Below are 20,855 nucleotides of genomic sequence, written 5' to 3'. Positions count from 1 at the left end.
TGTTATGTCAACACATGGGATTACAGCTCAACCACGTCCTCATCCTATTTTCTTGGCTAAAAATGAACCACTTGGTCACTTATTGACCAATCAAACTCTCCCAACCGATTCCAAGCCAAACTCTCACGAACCGTTAACTGTTTCTCACCGGAAATATCCCGTTTCGACCAGTTTTATGTGCCATTGCCCTAAAAATAATTCCTCCATGAAAACTCTGATTTTCCAAGATAAAATTTCCTATTTTATCCGTATCACTTTTCTTTTCGGTGATCGGCTAAAAGAGTCTCTGGCGACTTGATTTTCTAAAAGAAAATTATTCTGAGCTTCAACTTGATTTTCTACTTCTTGCTATAGCATCCTCAACTTCTTCAAGGTCCTCTTAACTTATTTCATGCTTGTCCTTAGCACAAAATTCTAATTCTGCTCCTTAGCGCTCTTCTGAGTAGCTTCTGGGTCAATTCTCTAGAAATCTGAAAACTGACTAATTCTTTTTAGCTAAAACCTTTCAAGCTTCTTTTCTGATTTAATCATATGCCTTAGCCCACTGAATGCTTCATTTTCTTCCTTCCAAACTGATTCTTAGTCGCTAGACTAATTACCGGAAAATAGCGTCTCTCGCTAAATGGCTATCGCTTCCTATTGAACTTAACGTTGATCCTTAACTAATTTTTGCAGAGCTTCTTGATGTCAGTCCTCTTGGCTACTGATTGAATCTAGTCTTTCTTAGAAATTCTCTTCTTCAGCAATTTCTTCCCGGCTAGGTCATTCGGCTATCTTACTGCGTCTTTCATCTTTGGATTATTTTTCTGAGTAATAATCTGTCGGGACAATTGCTCTGGATCCCTTCTACTGAGCTTTGATCATCGTTGTTCCTTTGGTTTTTAACCAATATTCCACTCATTTGGTTTATTTCCCTCGTTGGTCGAAAAATCTTGTTCGCATCCTTCCCATATATTTTTAGGTTTAGTACGGGATATTACAACCACTGTGTATAGGTGGAACCATGCGTTGTTTTGACTTCACCATTGTATACAAGCCAGCAGCATACAACGTGATCACCTGGGCACCACGTTGACATGATCACCTGGGTACAAAATGAAGGTTGTCGTCTCTACTTACTACTAGTGCGTCAAGTTCCCGACAAAACAGTGGTCACTTGAGCACCATGTCGACATGATCATGGGGGGCCTAACAACATGCATGGATTTTGTTCGTTCAATTCGAGACTACGTGAAAGCCGGAACGGCTGCTGTGTGGCCATTCCAAGCATCACCCTTCATACCGCCGATGACCTTTGAGGCAGAAGATCTGATCGGCGTTAGCTTCCCGCATAACAATGCGCTCGTTATTGAACTCCACGTCGACTCGAAACATGATTGATACTAGCAGTTTCGTTAATGTCATATTTCAAGATGTCCTGGACAAAATGGAAGTCAAAGACTGCGAAATCAAACCATCGATCCGGCCACTCACGAGTTTTTATGGAAACTACATGATATCCTCCGGGACAATAAAAAATACTGATCTACAAGAAAGGTGCGACGCCTCAGTTTCCACCTCGGGAAGATGCAAAACCCTAAGGAGACATTTCAAGATGAGCCGAGCAAAGTCTCCAAACTAGCTCGTTGACTCGGATTAAGGCTGTTCCCAACAAACTAAAGGGGGGGGGGAATTGTTGGATATTGGTTTCATCCCACTTTAGCAGGCCTTCTCTCAGCCCACCTATCAAACAGTCAACAGAGCTTCTAGTAGAATTGTGTGACACCCCGGTTTCAGAGACTTGCAGAGAGGTTTAAAAGAATTGATTTGACCACTTATGTCACCAAAGTGCACTTATCTTTTTGGTCAAGGGTCCTGAGAAAACTCTCTAGTTAAGCGTGCTTATGCTGGAGTAGTCTTAGGATGGGTGTCCTTCCGGGAAGTGACTGTCGAAAATGTGCGAATGAGGACAAAACACAGGGAAAGATCAAGTGGTGATTTGTAGGGACGATAACAAGTCTTTAAAGTCTACCGGACATAGCAAACCGGCCGTCGGATATTGATGGGCTCACGGGCCTAGTGAGAGGACGTGAGACCCATTAAGGAAAGTGGGTCCATGGACTGGGATTGGACATTGGGCCCACTAAGAGGTGACGTTCGGGGCGTACAAGTTGACCGACTGAATAGAGCGAGTTGGGCCGGCGAGATGCCTAAATGGCCTGTTAAGATGTTCAGTTCGGCCCATTTAATCGACGCCCTGAGTACGAATAAATGCTGCCAAAGCAGTTAAGTGGTACCACATCGATCCCAAGACGAGGATATGATACGTCCCATCAACTGTAAATAGGAGAAAGCCCCGAGTAAGCAAGGGCATGAGTTAAGCGGAGTAAGATTTAGAAGATTATCTGGTTCTAATTCGAAGTTCTTAAGTTGTATTAGCGAGTATAAAGTTTTGTAACTAGCCGACCTAGTTTTAGTAACATTGCTATAATTTTGCCGATCCTTGATTATCTTAATAAAAAGCCCTCTGTCTAGTCCCTTTTGTTACTTGTTCTTTATTTGACGATCACTATCACTAGATCAACAAGAGAGACTCCACGGTCACAATGATCTACCTTCCCGTCTGGAGAGACATCAAGTACCCTCCATGAAGCAGAGTTTAAGTCGTAGATATTGGTCTCAATAAAGGTAGTGGGGAAAAATACATCAATAAATCTCAAGATTTTGTAGCTGCGGCTTCTATTTCGTATCCAAGAGCATACGAATAAAAGTCCAATCTGGGGAAAGTATGTGTGGGATCGATCCAATGGGTTTGACCCCAATACGGGTTCCAAACCACGAGCTTAGTGTGGTCCTTGGTGATGCATAACAACAAACCGTCACAGTGAAAGACTTTAGATACATGGACTTCATATGAATTGTCTAGGCTAATAAGTTTACCTTCATGCTGTTTCCATGAATGTCTAATAGTAAGTTGTAACATTGCAATTCCTATGGTGTTTGTTTATATGTACTCTATGGCAACTCCAGCCTCCCTGTTTCAAGTTGAATAACAGTGCATAAATAAAAGCAAGAAAACATCTTTAAACATTGTAATCAAGTTCTGATTCGTGCTTAATAACGATTGAATAAAGTTTCTGGCAGTCATATGTACCCAAGACGTAACACAGAGATCTTGAATTACATCATAGTACTCAAAACTTGGACAGCATAAGGTTTTTGCAGGGCCCTAATGGAAGTGAACCATAGCACCATAACAGTTCGAGTAGATGTTCCCACACATTACAGGTTATCATCAGAGCCATGCCTACTTGATATAAAATGAAGCCGCCTACGGCATCAAAATTTAGATAAAACATATATTACTTTATTTTGCTTACTTGTGAGTTGTGATGATGTAATTTAGTTTTAATTTCTTTCTTTCTTCACCTTAAATGCCCATCAATAGAATAGTTTATTCACGTTTCTACTTAAAATTTTGGTTTATTTTTTATTGTCCATGCGCTTGTTTTTTGTTTTTCCCCACCACATTCATTTTTCTTCTTTTTAATCAAATTTTGAAAAACATTTATTTTTGTTTATACTTATTTAGATTCTAAAAATACATTTTTTTACAAAATAATTTATGTTTAATTTGATTTGTATTGTCAACAATTTATTTATTAATTATTTTGCTTAAGTTTATACTTAAACACTAAATTACATTTTTCTATGATAGTTATTATAAAATAATTTAAAACTAAACTATACATTTTTCTTTTGCCTAGGGCACTAAAACTCCTTGGCACGGCTCTAGTTATCATCTTTTGCATAATAAATCATGAAAGCAGAACTTTTTCGAGTGTCCAAATACTTATGCTCCGGGAAACAAGAAATGGTAGTAGTAGTACTTCAGATAGGGAACTATTTCATCTATTATTGTTTATTCTGAGTTAAAGGAGAGCTGCGGAATGGATCATCATCACCGAATGCAGCTACGTTCCCTGGACGTGAGAAAACTATCTGCAATATTGCATAAATGCATATAGTTAATCAAATTAAATCTTAAAATGAGACTGAAGTAAGAAACAAGGTTATTTTTCTGATTCATGCTCCCGTGTTTGTGTTACCTGGTAGTTCCTAAGGGTAAGTGTCTTGAAACCAGCTGCACAGTAGTCGAAATAGTACTCCCGTGTCCTTATGAATTTATCGTCGAATCCAAGATCCATGACTTGTCTGTGCAGATAGATAATAGTTACTTTTCTTGAACAAATGAACAAATTATACTGAGTCCTGAAAAGCAATACAGAGGAAAGAGTTTTTTCTTTTTTTGAAGTTTATCTTACTTTTGTCTCTCTAAGAAGTTCTGGCTCCAGCACCTCAACGTGTGGTAGTAATGAATCCCAAAGTTCTCTCTAAAAAAATCTATTACAATTTAAAGCAATTCGTCTTACTAATGAGCATTAGAAGCTGTAAAATTGTATAGAGACATGTTTTAAATTGTTTCCAAAGTATTTGCATCAATTGTAAGCAGATACATTGGTATTCAACCTTTATTGGGTTGGTCATTATAATTATTTTTTCTTGTATTTATGTCAATTTAAAAAAAAAAAATCAACCTTTATTGGGTAGATCATATAACTTATTGCAATCACGAAATTTGTTTATAATCTTATTTCTCTTATGACTATGTCATCAACTATTAATTTGTGATAGATTTTCTGAGTCACCCATTTTAGTGGTTAAAGTAAGTACATATCTCAAAGTAAAAGTCTGAAAAATATAATTGGTTTAATGTGTTCATAAAGTCATTTTATAGGTAGTATAAAGAGCATATTTTAATAGTAAAAATATGTCTAGGGTTGTAAAAACACATTTTTAGTGGTAAAAAGTATTGTAAGTTTTACATAAATATTAATAAGATATGGTTTGACTGATGATATTTATGTAAAACATTTCGTCAAAAAAATTGTGAACCCATATTTTAGGTGGACGTGAATTCAGGTTTTTGATTTTTGACAATAATAATAATAATGGTTAATATTTTTGCAAATTTTTTGGTGATTAATAATTTAACTTTAGTAGATTATTGTAATAATTGTTACAATAAATTTAAAATAATATAAATACAAATTAATGTATTAGGGAAAAACAAATAAACTATTTCTTTTTAAAATAAAAATTTCTATATTTACTTATAGGTTTTACTTATAACAAATATATATATATATATTTTTTATATTTAATTTTAATTGATTTAATTAAAAAATTTAAAATCCGCATATTGAACCAATCATAATCTCGTATTTCAGTCGTAACATAATTAGAGGGTAAACCGACGAATATTTAAATCAAACCAGTAATTAGTAAATATGCAAGAAATAGATTACTAATTAAGTTGCACTAAACTTGGAACCTAAGAGCACACAATAGGCATGTCAATTATGGCTAAAGCCCGCGGGCTGGCCTGACCCGACCCTGAAAAATACCGGGCTCGGGCTTAAATATATATATCCAGAAAAAATCGGGTTTTTCGGGCTCAGCCCGTTTGGGCTATAGGGTTTTTTGGGCTTAGCCCGACCGGACTCGGACCAGCCTGAAAAGCACTTTAACAAATCTATTTGTACTTTTTTGTTAACATTTTTATTTGATTGCAATATTTGATTAATAATTTATTATAAATAAAGTTTAAAACTCTAATCTTAGTTTTCATATTTACTTAATAACCTTGCTTAATACTTTTAAAATTTTTATCTATGATATTTTATATGAATTATATATTGTTTTATTTGGTTAAAGTATAAAATTTTATTTAGTTTGAAACTTTTTCTTTTAAATTAAGTTGGTTGTAGTGAATATAGATGAGTTATTAAAATTTTGATTGATTTGTTTTATTGTACATCTTTAAACACTGCTTTTCAAGACTTATAAGTTTTAATTATTGATCTGTAGGATAAGTTCGAAAAAGCCCGAAAAGTCCTGTAGCCCTGTTAGGGCCAGGTTTGGACTTTGAAATATAGGCTCAGAAATATTTCGGGCTGGACCGGACCGGGCTCAAACATATGCGGGCTTTACGGGTTTCGGACCGGGCCGAGCCAGGCCAGCCCGATTGACACTCCTAGCACACAAGTGGATAACAATGTTTGTACTGAGAATCTCCAAGAGACGCTTTTTTGAGGAATCCATCCACTCCAAGGATGTAAGCTAAGTTGCGAGTGGGGTTTATATAATAACAATTCTCATCTTGAACGACTTTATCAAAAACCACAGCGACTTTCTCCTCCTCGTCAATGAAGAAACTCGCAGCTGTGACCGGAAACAGAAAGCCAAAGAAAGTAAGTGGTCTCATATTGAGAGCTAAGAAACACTTGGTGCTCCAGGAAACGGCGTTGGGCTCAATCTTAGTAGTTATCCATATCTCCAACATTGATGTGTCCCATCGCTGGAATAACACCGCAAACTGCTCCTCTCTAACACTAGATAGAGTGGCAGTATCTTCAACAAACCACTCAAAAGGCAAAAGTGGCCCAAATACCTCTCTTGTGAAATCAAAACAAACCAAGAAAGCCTCCTCGTCCACACCTTCTTCTCTTGTTTCTGAAGGCTTCTCTTTAGCAAACCAGTAAGTATTTCCCTTGAGAGAGANAGTTTTCATATTTACTTAATAACCTTGCTTAATACTTTTAAAATTTTTATCTATGATATTTTATATGAATTATATATTGTTTTATTTGGTTAAAGTATAAAATTTTATTTAGTTTGAAACTTTTTCTTTTAAATTAAGTTGGTTGTAGTGAATATAGATGAGTTATTAAAATTTTGATTGATTTGTTTTATTGTACATCTTTAAACACTGCTTTTCAAGACTTATAAGTTTTAATTATTGATCTGTAGGATAAGTTCGAAAAAGCCCGAAAAGTCCTGTAGCCCTGTTAGGGCCAGGTTTGGACTTTGAAATATAGGCTCAGAAATATTTCGGGCTGGACCGGACCGGGCTCAAACATATGCGGGCTTTACGGGTTTCGGACCGGGCCGAGCCAGGCCAGCCCGATTGACACTCCTAGCACACAAGTGGATAACAATGTTTGTACTGAGAATCTCCAAGAGACGCTTTTTTGAGGAATCCATCCACTCCAAGGATGTAAGCTAAGTTGCGAGTGGGGTTTATATAATAACAATTCTCATCTTGAACGACTTTATCAAAAACCACAGCGACTTTCTCCTCCTCGTCAATGAAGAAACTCGCAGCTGTGACCGGAAACAGAAAGCCAAAGAAAGTAAGTGGTCTCATATTGAGAGCTAAGAAACACTTGGTGCTCCAGGAAACGGCGTTGGGCTCAATCTTAGTAGTTATCCATATCTCCAACATTGATGTGTCCCATCGCTGGAATAACACCGCAAACTGCTCCTCTCTAACACTAGATAGAGTGGCAGTATCTTCAACAAACCACTCAAAAGGCAAAAGTGGCCCAAATACCTCTCTTGTGAAATCAAAACAAACCAAGAAAGCCTCCTCGTCCACACCTTCTTCTCTTGTTTCTGAAGGCTTCTCTTTAGCAAACCAGTAAGTATTTCCCTTGAGGGAGACTCCACGGTCATAATAATCTACCTTCCCGTCTGGAGAGACATCAAGTACCCTCCATGAAGCAGAGTTTAAGTCGTAGATATTGGTCTCAATAAAGGTAGTGGGGAAAAATACATCAATAAATCTCAAGATTTTGTAGCTGCGGCTTCTATTTCGTATCCAAGAGCATACGAATAAAAGTCCAATCTGGGGAAAGTATGTGTGGGATCGATCCAATGGGTTTGACCCCAATACGGGTTCCAAACCATGAGCTTAGTGTGGTCCTTGGTGATGCATAACAACAAACCGTCACAGTGAAAGACTTGAGATACATGGACTTCATATGAATTGTCTAGGCTAATAAGTTTACCTTCATGCTCTATACATGATGATGATTCAGCCTTGTCGTCGTGAAGATTGATGCTCGTCAAATAAACCTTAAAATCCATCATCAAGATCACTATAGACTTCTTTGCGTTCTTTGCTTTCGCTACTGCAAGGTGCAACTTTCCAAATTTCCTACATTTGGATAAAGTGTTCCAAGTTTTAAAAGCAAATCGGACTTTTCTCATTGATGTCACTGGAACCCTAGAGAGCACCTCCTCCACCAAATCCTTTGGAAGATTGAGCATCGTCGTTCAACGAGGATCAATTTAACGCAAATTAGATCGAGAGACAATCGAAGACGCATTAAATAAAGAAAAGATTCGGTGATAACCGACAGAACACAACCCGATCGTGTTACTGTTAGCTTTAGGTCCATGCCCAAATTAGACTTTACAAGCCCAAAACCGATCCAACGTGGGTTAGACATGGTTAAATTTAGAGAATTTTTAAATTCAGACAAAAAGGTATTTTTAGTACACAGTTCATTTTTAAAATTTTGAATGGAATCTCTAAAACTTTTGTACAATACGTTTTAGACCTTAAAAAAAATCTTTGTGTACAATACGTTTCAGATCGTGAACCGGATGGGTTGTTCAAAAAAGATTGAAGTCCATGAGCGGTTTTGTGTTTTTTTTTTTTGTGGAAAAAAAAAAAATTTTCAAATGGGAAAAAAATAATTAAAATCTCTTTTCTAATAAGAAAAAGTGATCTATATATATATATATATAAAAAATGGCAAAGGATTTACAATTTATCCATCACCATATCGAGAAATAAAAAGATGGTATTAAAGCATGGTTCATGGCCATGGGACACGAGTTTCAAATATTTTACGAGTAAATATTGATTCCCAAAGGCAATTTTAGAACAAGTATGTCCATGCCAGCGATAGACTTCTATTGCTCTGTCGACAAAGTTAAAGGAGTGGATGGTAACAATCGCGTTGTCGTGACACTTGATGGGGTCTGGGGAAGTATCTATCGCATTCCGAGCAGGTCAGTGTTGCATTTTATAATGCTTTTTTTTAATATAAGTATTCAGAATGTATGAATGATTTGGGATCATTGTTACAGAGGACGGAGAATATGTTGTCAAGGCCAAACCTCAAGGGAAGTACAAGCGAATGATGTGAATCTAAGAAGCTTTATGTTTCCATGAATGTCTCATAGTAAGTTGTAAAATTGCAATTCCTATGGTGTTTGTTTATATGTACTCTATGACAACTCCAGCCTCCAGGTTAAAGCTGTTTCATGTTGAATAACAATGCATAAATAAAAAAAAGAAAACATTTCTATCTTGTCTTAAAACATTGTAATCAAGTTCTGATTCATGCATGCTTAATATCGATTGAATAAAGTTTATGGCAGTCATATGTACCCAAGATGTAACCTTGTCATAGAGATCTTAAATTACATCATAGTACTCAAAACTTGGACAGCATAAGGTTTTAATGGAAGTGAACCATTGCACCATAACAGTTCGAGTAGATGTTCACACACATTACAGGTTATCATCTTTTGCATAATCATTCATGAAAGCAGAAGTAGAAGTAGTTCAGATTGGAAACTATTTCATCTAATGTTGTTTTATTTCTGAGTTAAAGGAGAGCTGCGGAATGGATCATCATCACAGAAGGCAGCTACGTTCCGTGAACGTGAGAAAACTATCTGCAATATCACAGAAATGCATATAGTTAATCAAATCAAATCTTAAAATGCTCCAGTGTTTTTGTGAATGCTCCAGTGTTTGTGTTACCTGGTAGTTCTTCAGGGTAAGTGTCTTGAAACCAGCAGCACAGTAGTCGAAATAGTACTCCCATGTCCTTATGAATTTATCTTCGAATCCAAGATCCATGACCTTGAACAAATGAACAAACATATTGAGTCCTAAAAAGCAAAACAGAGGAAAGAGGTTTTTTGTAGTTTATCTTACTTTTGTCTCTCTAAGAAGTTCTTCCTCCAGTACCTCAATGTGTGGTAGTAATGAATCCCAAAGTTCTCAACGTGTTCAATGCTGTATTAATTTTTTCCAAGTGTTAGATACTAATTAGGTCGTTTCGTTTAGGAGAAGGAGAAAGCAGATAAATTGCATTTGAAGCTAAACCCTAATAAAGAAAAAAAACTTTACCATAGCCTAGAGGAAGAGGCCATGGCTGAAGTAACTCTGGCTAAAGAACACTATAACAAATATGAACATTGATAGCATTAGAGAAATGCTATAATATATAATTCATAGCTTTTTCACAAACCCTATATTAGGTCACTGTTATTGTAGATATCGCTCATACGATAGCGCCGAATACGTATGCTATGGTAGAGTATTTTACGATAGCAGTAGCGAAATGCTTTGTTATCGTGTTTTTTTAATTTTTAAGATCATGTTATAAGTCATTTTACACGCTATGTTAGGAGCTTCTACCGTAACTATATCATAGCACTAATCGAATGCTATAATATAATTTATTGTATCACAAAATTAATGCTATTTTGTTTATTATTGTAATATTTTTTTTCAAAATTTATTTAATTAGATTTATATTTTTACATTTCATAAAATAATCAACATACATAACATAAATTACATTAACCAAAATAAGTCTTACATAACAAAGTGTCACCAAGTCTTAAACAAAATAAAACTAACATCAAAAAGAATAGAAACACTACTTGACATGTACATGTAACCCATCCAAGCCTTTCTTACTTGTAGCAAAGCCTCTCTTTTAGCTGCTCACTTAGCGTTTCTTGAAACAGTCCAATGAACAGCTACTAGTTCACTTTGAATATATGAAAAAGACATGTTAGTTATCCTCTCCATATGTATCTGCTCATATGAAACAAAAGAATCGTGAGAAGCCACAATATGCCATTAACCCTATAAGCAAATAGCAATCACATAGAGATAAATAAACCATAAATTGTAAGTGTTACCTATACATGAGCGGAAACCTACAAAACTTATTATTTAACGTTACAACATGTTCAAATAGACAACTAACAGATATGGGCAATGTGGGAACCTATACCAAGACATAAACACAAAAACATAATGAAACGGATAAAACAAGCAGAGCAATAAGATATATTCCAAACCTTCATATGACTACCAAAACTTCCAATAAGATATTCCAACTCACATTATGAACTTGATGTACTCTGGTCGCTGCCAATATTGAAGATAGTTCAAGTATTCAATAAATGCTTCATCTTCAAAATACTGATTCTGTGCCAGGTCTACAAAACAGCATAACCCAAAGGATAAGGGCAAACACTTAAAAAAGCACAAAGACTAAACCCTAGAACGAATCCTCATAAACTATAGAAGGGAAAAGAAGAAGAGAAACTAACAGTGGATGTAAGNAAACAAAAGAATCATGAGAAGCCACAATATGCCATTAACCCTATAAGCAAATAGCAATCACATAGAGATAAATAAACTATAAATTGTAAGTGTTACCTATACATGAGCAGAAACATACGAGACACATTCAATATCAGAAATGAACATTATAATTGTTAACCATTAAGGAACAATAAAGAGTAAGGAATTAATACCAAATCATCATCATCTGTTTGGCTGTTCCCACCACTACGGTTCTCCCTCAAACCTTTTTTTCTTCTTCTAGTTGTGCGCATCGTTGCTTTGCAAAGATCATAAGGCTTCTTTTAGCTTCTCGTAGGAAGAGAAAATAATCTAATGTCAATCAAAAGCCTAAGCAAAAAGCATCTTACCTGAAAATCTGAGCTGCAATTTCCCTATCCTTCTGCTGGAGTTGTGCTTTGGCTTCAAATCTAGATATATCTGATTGTTGTCAATACACAGTAAGAAAATGCAGATAGATCCATAACGGAGAAAAAAAAAACATGTAAAAACATCAAAATTTTGAAACAAGCTAAAAAGGGACCAAACGTCTTTCCGCTGAATAACATTCTCATGATGCAGCTTCAGAATTTTTATCTTCCTGATTGTTGTTATCAAAAACTGCATCAAATCAATTGCGAGAATGGAAAAGGTTGTACCTGCTCAACAGGAGGTAAGACCTTCTCCTTGAGATTGGTATTGGTATCCTCTGAACTGTGCTCCATCTTGATCCTGGCGAATGAAACAACTCATTACACTTAGCTATACAAACAAATGATTCAGAAATTGCTTTCCCAAAGCTCGAAGTGATACTTGTAGAGGAGAGACCAATCTACCCAAAAAAAGTAATAATGAAAATAGAAGGTTTGAAATTTACATATTTGAAACTAATCAATAACTTTAGCAAACCAAAATTAATCAATTACCTTTAAAGAATCTGTTCCACCGTAGATATCCCCACCACAAGCATGTCAATAACTCTGTCTTATTTTCATGTTCACTTAACTCAAAGCAATTCATCAAACCTGAAATTAAGAGATTAATACTCATGCAAGGAGGAAACTACAAACATGAATAGAGTTTAATTAAAAAGTCATCTCTTGCGTTTTCTTAAAAGCTTTCCAGGACCTAAAATNGAACTGTTGCCTTCCACCGTCGGGATCCTTGTAAGTTTTCTTTGGCCTGTAGATATGTGAATTAAACAACTAAAGAGTAGATTGAAACATATGAAAGAGTACAGAAGAGGAAGAAGATGAACCCACGGGGATGGAATCTCTGATGTATCATCATCAATCTCCTCGGGAGAAACAGTGAACCTAAATCAACCAAAAACAAGAATCGAATTTTGGATTTCTCAAGCGGAATCAGAAAAAGCTTCACACACCCACATTAGATCGACTGAGAGAACAGACAGAGAGGAGGACTATTTATGGTGGTTCTGATTTCTGAATTTAAGTTTGGGTTATCCACCAAAGTACTAAACCGGTTCTGATTAAAATTGAAAATACAAACCTTATTTTCTTGCGCATCGTTGCTTTGCTAAGATCATAAGGCTTCTTTTGGCTAAAATTGTGCCTCCACCAAGACCTAAAACTGTGCCTCCACCAAAGGCTTGTTCCACTTATCCGCTCATACTTTCCATCTCCATTGACCTAAATAAGAACAAGTTTAAGTAAGTAAAATCGCTGATGTAGTTGCAAACAAAAACCATAGTTATATAATCCAGATTCTCTGTATGTCCTCGAGAAACAATCTACAATACCTCTGTACACAAAACTATTGCTGAGGCGACTTAGACTCATCACCCAAATCATGCAAGCGTTGTGCACTAAAACAAGAAAAAATTAACAAGCTTATGAATTTAATTCGATGTCATGAGAGAAATAGGCATATCATAGATACCATTCAATATATCGACCTCTCCAGAAAAGCATATAATAAAAAGAAATGTTGAACAATCAAAAGCGTAACCCATCTATTGATTTACAAGCAATCAAAATACTAAAACTTTGAAACCGAATCCGAACAATATCCATCGCAAAGAGACTAAATCAAACTCAAGATCTAATCACAGAGAAGAAGAAACAAAAAAAAAACATATAAAATACGAACCTGGATCTTAAGTAGTTGAAAGAAAGATGAAAAAGTGGAGGACTTTGTTGTTAAAGTTTTCTGTGTTTGGGGGAAGAAAAGTTTTCTGTGTTTTGTTTGTCTCTCGTCGTACAGAAAAGGGATATAAGGTTTTATTTTTGTTGTAAACGTGGCACTTAAATTTTTTTGGTTCTATTGACACAAAAAAAAAAATAGATCTGAAACGAAAATTTTCATCAAAGTACAGGCGGAATAAACGATTTTAGGTCGTCGCTTAATGAATTTTAATCTTTGCGTTTTTCTAGTGCTATTATATAGTAATTAAAAAAAAAAGTCTATTTTTCATAGCAGTAGGAGAAAATGAGCTATAATCTACTGCTATCAGTGTGGACTTTTCTTTTGTAGTGGAAGGAATGCATCCACCTGGGAATATGTATTCTTTTATGAAATCTGAATTTAGTCTGTACTCATTGTAGCGTTCTTCGGGTATTGATATGAACTGTTATGTGGGTTTAGAAATTGAAACCATCAATGTGTTAGAATATTGAGAGGAAGAAGAAGAAAAAACAGAGCAAGAGACCTTTGTCTCTTCTCTTTTGAGAAGACAAAGAACGAAACTGAAAAATTATATTTACATGAAACTTGTTACAATTTGTTTTACAACACACCACAGTTATATTTAAGTCGTACGGTCGTAACCGTTCGTAACTTGTCACAACCGACATGTCGAACACAACAACTGTGTATACACTATTCTTCACTAACTAGAGACACATTGATTCATTTAATTATAGAACATAATAAGACCAAACTTAAATATCGATCAACACAATGGTTGTGCAAATGAGGGAACCATGAGGGATCGGAACAAGTGTTACCTGTAGGACAAAAATGCCGTTCTGTGCAAGCGCAGCTTCACAGCAACTGAAAAACTTCTCCATAAACTCATGGCCAACCGCTTCTATCATCTCACTGAAACACCAAAAAATGTTATGTCATAAGACAGATTATAAAAAAGTGGGACAAAAAAAAAAGGTTTTACCAAGATATAATTCTGTCATATTTGCTAGCATCAGATAGTTGGCGATAGTCGCAGAGCTTAAACGTAATCCGATCCTGACGATTCAGAAGTAACATTGTTGATCATAAGGCACAGTGATCCTGGTATTAGAAAACTTATTCAGAGATAGATTAGACAAAACCTGAAGTCCAGCTTCTTTCACTTTTGTTTCTGCATACTTAAGCTGTTCAATAGATAGGGTGATGCCTGTATATTTGCATCCAGTTCTTTTCACAGCTTCTATGGCCAAAGTTCCCCATCCACATCCAATCTCCAAAACCTCATGGTTCTTCTCTATTCTCGCCTGAAATGTCCCCCTTCGGTTATTCAAGAACGGATGAAAATCACAGGTTCTTGCTTCAAATCAAGAAAATACTTTACCTTGTCAATCAAGAGAGATATTTTTCTCATCTGTGCAGTTCTAAGCTCCTCATCTTCTGACTATATATAAACGCCAAGGCGAAAAGTTGATATCAGAATCATAGTAATACTATATATAAATCCCCTGGAGGTTTTTTAATGGTCACCTTGAATACTGCAGAGGAGTACACCATGGTATCATCCATGAAGAGACCAAAAAACTCGTTGCTCTGTGAACATGGAATCTGATTAGAAACCACAAAAGACCAAGGAAATGCTTCTTGAGATTTAAAGCGAGGTGGAGATTCAAGCCACGCACAAGGTCATAATGACGAGAAATGTTCCTTCGAGCTTGAGTTAGAGTGTTCTGTTTAAGCACATGCTTTAGATAATACTTTGCAGATGCTAATCCGGCAGCTAGAAACACCGGTGTCCACCATCCCCTGTAAGATAAAAAATATACAAGTGAAACCTTAAGCGATAAATTTTGCATGCCAAGCCTAAAGTTGTTAAGGATTAGTTTAACATTAAACCAAAAAAAAAAAAGTTGTTAAGGATTTTACCTTTTCTTGGCAAGGTTTGATTTTTGGTGAGTTCAGGTCTCTGTTAGCAATGAGAATCTGCAAAAAAAATATTAGAAATGACTAGAAAAATCGAATAAGTTAATATATATGCTTCTTCAAATATTTTATGTACCATAATCAGATTTAGAAGTCCTGAGTCTTTATCAACGAAAGAAAAATCTTCACTGATATAAGCATCTGCTAGTCCTAAATCCGCTTGTGTCATAACCTGAGAATCAACAATCAAAAACCAAGAATCAAGAATCAAGAACCAAGAATCAAGAATCAAGAATCAAGAATCAAGAATCTGGTTCTTGAGCTATAGGCTAGCTATTCTAACTTTTTTTTTTTACTGTCTTGTATATGTTACCTTCCAGTAAAACTGAGGACTGCATGTGAATCTTAAGGATAGATTTCAAAGAACAAGTAGAGTCTTCTTCCCCAAATACGAACTTCGTTTCTCCTTCTAGTATCGTGTTCCAGTTCATAGCATTAAGTATTAATGTGACAATGGCGTAACATTATATTATCTGAGTCGAGGAGATACAGTGAGCCTCACGTTACACAACCGATCGATATGAATTGTCCCAAGAATCTAGTAACGAAATGCCGAGCCACTGTTTGGGTTAGGGAAAGGACCATATGTTGCATATTTTTCAGAAGAGTGTTTTCTTTCCCTAGCAAACCTCGTGCAACTTCCACCCCAGCCTAAAGACAATAAAACCGTATCAAAAGTGTGGAGTGGTCACTGGCATTAGTCTATCGTCATGGAAATTTAGTTAAGGATCAGACAACGATTTGCTTTGAAGTATGAGTTTACCAAAAAAAACATATAAAACAAAATCTAACGTACATGCAAACTAAAACAATATTACAAATATTATATCATCAAAAACTGTTATAATTAACATCGCAAACAAGATATATAAAATATATGAAGAGAGATCTAGAGACTAGAGAGATGAGTGTATATATATATGAACGTGAGAGAGAAAACTAGTGGGAGAGAAAAGTTACAAATGAAACTTTTTATTGCTAGCTAGTCACTTCTCTCTTTTCTACCACTTATTCTCATGTGCATAACCTCTATCTATAGTAGGGAGAAAGACCATGATGACTCATATACTACTCTAAGAGACAAACACAAGTATAAAAATGCTAAGAACAAGTGATGAACAAATGTAGACCATGAAGACAAGGAGATATGTGTCATCGAGGTGAAAATATCTTAGTCCACTCATTTCAAGAAAATGATCAATGTTCTCAGAGTACCCACGATAAAAAGGTAAAATCACAAACTCAAAAGAGTAGAGAGAGAAAAAATAAAAATAAGAAGAAGTCAACTTACAAGTATCATAGTGACGAGAATTAAATGTCCCTTCGAACTTGAGTTAAAGTATTATATATACGACCTAGAGAAGAAACAAATTACATCCCAAGTGATTTAGACTAGGTTTTGCTAGTCCTAGGCATTCGGTGGAAACAGGTTGTTCGGGTCGGGTTGTTCGGTTTTTTTCTAATTCGGACTTTTTAAAATTTTACCAAATTGAAGTTAAATTGAAATACGGTTTGGTTCGAACGGTAATTGGGTTAATCGGGTCGGTTACCTAATTTAATTTTGCATCCGAAAACAATTTCTAATTCGGGTTATTTTACCCGAATTAAAAAATTTCTGAAGTAAACACCAAAATACAACCTGCTAAGTTCATGTACTAGTAGCTTAAAGTTGTGTTAATGAGCTTAAAGGCTTTAAGCTACTAGTACAGATTATTACATACCATTACAGACCATTAGAGAAGCTGCTAAGCTAGCATTTTATCTAGTTTAAGCTAGCATTACATCCAAAAACCAATCCATCACCAAAAGCATGATACTTTGCATCAAAAAGTAGTCAAAAGAGCAGCTTCAAAGTCAGTACTATACCATCCATTGTTAACGCTGCATTCCACATCAAAAAGGACAAAATACGCAGCTTCCTACCTGTGAAAATCATAACAAAAACAATGTTAATCAACAACAAAAACAAAACTTATATGAACACTTAGTAAGAACCACAAACATACCTGTCATACTATGAAGAATCATGGAATAGCTTCCGTTGGATTCCGAGAATCTACACAATAAAACAGATGCAAGAAATTAATACAACTTATAGATATCAAAAGATTTGTTAGGATAACTAAACCGAGAGAAGTTAAATTTACCAAGAGACTCAAAGAATTCAACTTCCTCCAACATCTGGGCCAAGTTTACCATGGCTGCTTCTCCTTTATACGAGCTCTTTAACCATTGTTGGGTGCACAACAATACCTCAACCTGTAAGGAGTTAGAGAGCTTCTGTAAGGATCCAAGACCCTTCCACTTGTACTAAAAGCTGATTCTGAAGCAACCGATGAGACTTGAATTGCTAGAACATCTCTAGCCATTTCTGACAAGACTGGATACTTTGGGCTATTACGTCTCCACCAACTGAGAACATTATAAGGCATCCCCAACCTATTCTCTACTCGCGGCTCAGGTTTCTCTGCTAGATACTGTTGTAACTCATTGTAGTGTTCTGCAGAAGTCTTCAACCCAACCACCTTGTCGAATATTGAAAGTTTCCCCTCACAATCTTCATCATCTGATAACTCAAAGACGGTAGACTCTGGCTGAGAACCTGGGGTGTCTTAGATGGCTTCTGGTGTGCTCAGCTTGTAACTGTAATGACACTGGCCACAATCACTAACGGATTCATGTTTTTCAATCCATCCCAATACTTGTCAAACTTATTCCTCATAACATGTGCTTGCTTTCTGATCTCCTCATCAGGACTGGTACACTTACTTATCAGGTTCCTCTCAATGTCGACAATCTCATTGTAACAGACAGTGGAACTAACTGAATTAGAAGCAGAGAATATCAAAGTGCACTTATAAAAGATTTTCAGAAACTTGACCAACCTTGCAATTTCCTCCCAAGTAGAATTAGTCGGCGGTCCAACTCGTTTAGCCTTTGTTTTCTCATCCTCTTCCTCAAAATAATCACAGTACAACTTGTCCTCAGCTTCCATCTTCTCAAAATCCTTCCTCAACTTCAAAGCATAACTCATCATCAGATACGTTGAGTTCCAGCGTGTGCAAACATCGAGTGGCAAACTCCCTCTACACAGTTTCCCTGTGTCACACCTCAATGCGAAAGACTTCAACCTAGTGAATGATGACCGAACATACTTCACTGCATTCCTAACAGCAACAACATGATGATTTACCTTCTTCAAACCATCTCCGACAATCAGATTGAGGATATGTGCACAGCAACGCATATGTAGGTAATCACCATCTCTAACTAATGCTTCCTCTCCTCTCAGCCTTAACTGAACCTTAAAAGCATCCAAAGCCTTGTCATTGTTCTTCGCATTATCGACTATCACCGTGAAGACTTTCTCAATTCCCCAATCATCTAAGCAATCCAGCAACTGCCCTGCAATGGTGTCTCCTTTGTGATCCGTGATGACCTTAAAGCTCAGAATTCTCTTCTGTAATTCCCATTCATTATTAATCCAGTGAGTTGTGATCACCATGTAGTTGTATGATGTGGTAGGACACGTCCATATATCCGTAGTGAGAGAAACCCTTTGTTTCTCTAAACTAAACAAGATCTTCAGAGCTGCCTTCTCTTGTAGATACATCGCCACAATGTCTTTAGTACTAGTCCTCCTATAGAATGTACTATACATCGGCAAGACATTGAAGCAGAACCGCTTCCATCCCTCTGACTCTACAAAGGAGAGTGGCAACTCATTCACTACTACCATCTCATTAACTGATCTTCTAAATACCATCGGGTCATACTTAATGACTTTCAGATTCCCATTGTTATCACCCGTTATAACCTTCTGCTTGTCCTTCTCTACCCAATCCCTGTACTGCTTGCATCTATTAATGTGACCTCTCATCGAGCTAGTACCTACTGCCTTAGTATCACAAGCTATCTCTGCTGCACAATACTTACAGTAGCTCTTAGCTAACTCTCCTTCCCTTTGCAGAAAATGTTCCCAAACCGGAGCTCTTTTTGTATACTTCTTTCTTGGTTTCGGTGGTTTATCAGTACTAGATGGAGGTCTTGGACGCTTCTTTCCAGATACATTCGGTGCAACATCCGTAGTTACATCTTCTTGTCCGGGTTGAACTGTAGGCTCCTTGTCATTTTCATCGGCCATCTACAAATGATTTTACAGCTCTCATTAGCTCATAATAACAATCAACAATACAAGTTGCAAATAAAGAAACAAGATCATAAACAAAGTAAATATAAAATGCAACCCTAAATAAGCTAATCAGATGATAACGAAACAGGGATAGACTAATTGTTAGCTGAAGAACAACAAAAGAAGATAAGCCCTAACTTTTGAAATAAAATTGAAACCGAAACCCTAAATTTTTTGAATCAAAAAATTTAGGGTTTCGGTTTCAATTTTGAATATGCTAATAGGTTGCTACCGAATCATAGATAAACTAATTGACTAAGAAGATAAACCCTAAATTTCAGAAAGAAATTGCAACCCAAACCCTAAATTTTTTGAATAATGTTGCTAACGAATCGAAATAGCCAAATTGACAACCAAGAACAACTAAAGAACACAAAGAAATTGAAAACAAAGAACAACAAAATAACTGACCTTTACGAATTTCTTGGCTGCTCGCAGATGTATTCGTAGAACTCTCTAGAAGAGAAGAAGTAGAAGAAGATCAAGATGAATTGATGAAGGAGAATAAACGAGATTAGATCGGAGGACCGGATGAAGTGATGAACTTCTCTCTCGCTTTCAGAATCGCATCATGCGGTCTGCGGCGTCGAAGAAAGAAAGAAGTGAGAAAATTAGGGTTAATACATATGGTTAGATTTATATAATTATGCGGATTTTCATTAACCGATCGGTCCGATTACCGAACCGAACCAAACCGAAATCTGATTATCAAATTAAATTTTACCGACCGATTATGCTTCTTCTCTTTGGTTCGTCCCGATAACCGACATTTTTGGGTTGTCCGGTTATTGCCGAACGTCGAGGGTGAGTTTTTGCTACCAACCGGTAGAGAAAAAGAAGACAACAAGGTCAAATGAAAAGAGACCACCTACTAAACAAAGCAAAAGCCACAAAATCAGATTAGAAGTGGGAACGGACCTTGAAGGTTCACATATAAACCAAACAGTCAATAAGAACAAAGGGAGGGATGTTTTTTATTTTTTTACCCTAGTGCATTAAAATGCCATGATCTCATTATCTCAAACCAGTAAATGCTACATTGGGGAACTAGGGAAGACTCTCTTTTGATTTTTGTAAACTATTCAACAAGTCATTAGCTAATATATCGATATAATTTTACGTAAGCCATAGAGGTTTTATATTAGTAGGGATAATACCTTAAAAATACATCAACTTAAGTGAGTATATAATCTGAAGTAGTAAAAGATTGTTGGAAGTGAACCATGCGTAAGATTGAAAAGTTTGTTGGGAGTAAACGATTCG

The 20,855-nt window shown here is 36.2% G+C and overlaps 1 long non-coding RNA gene and 2 pseudogenes across 1 annotated transcript; all 3 read right to left on the bottom strand.

The window, feature by feature from the left end:
* On the bottom strand, nucleotides 3,895–16,368 carry LOC104767786 (annotated as a pseudogene).
* On the bottom strand, nucleotides 7,019–8,154 carry LOC104767273 (annotated as a pseudogene).
* On the bottom strand, nucleotides 12,406–13,080 carry LOC104766260. Its single transcript, XR_763973.1, has 4 exons — nucleotides 13,032–13,080; nucleotides 12,782–12,921; nucleotides 12,532–12,585; nucleotides 12,406–12,451 (listed from the first exon to the last, which is right to left on the bottom strand). It is a non-coding gene; the product is annotated as an uncharacterized LOC104766260 (long non-coding RNA).

Source organism: Camelina sativa, chromosome 19, assembly GCF_000633955.1.
Source record: "Camelina sativa cultivar DH55 chromosome 19, Cs, whole genome shotgun sequence".
In the NCBI taxonomy this organism is placed as follows: domain Eukaryota; kingdom Viridiplantae; phylum Streptophyta; class Magnoliopsida; order Brassicales; family Brassicaceae; genus Camelina; species Camelina sativa.
Note: the sequence above shows the minus strand (reverse complement) of the source record. Positions and strands in the feature narration are given on the sequence as shown.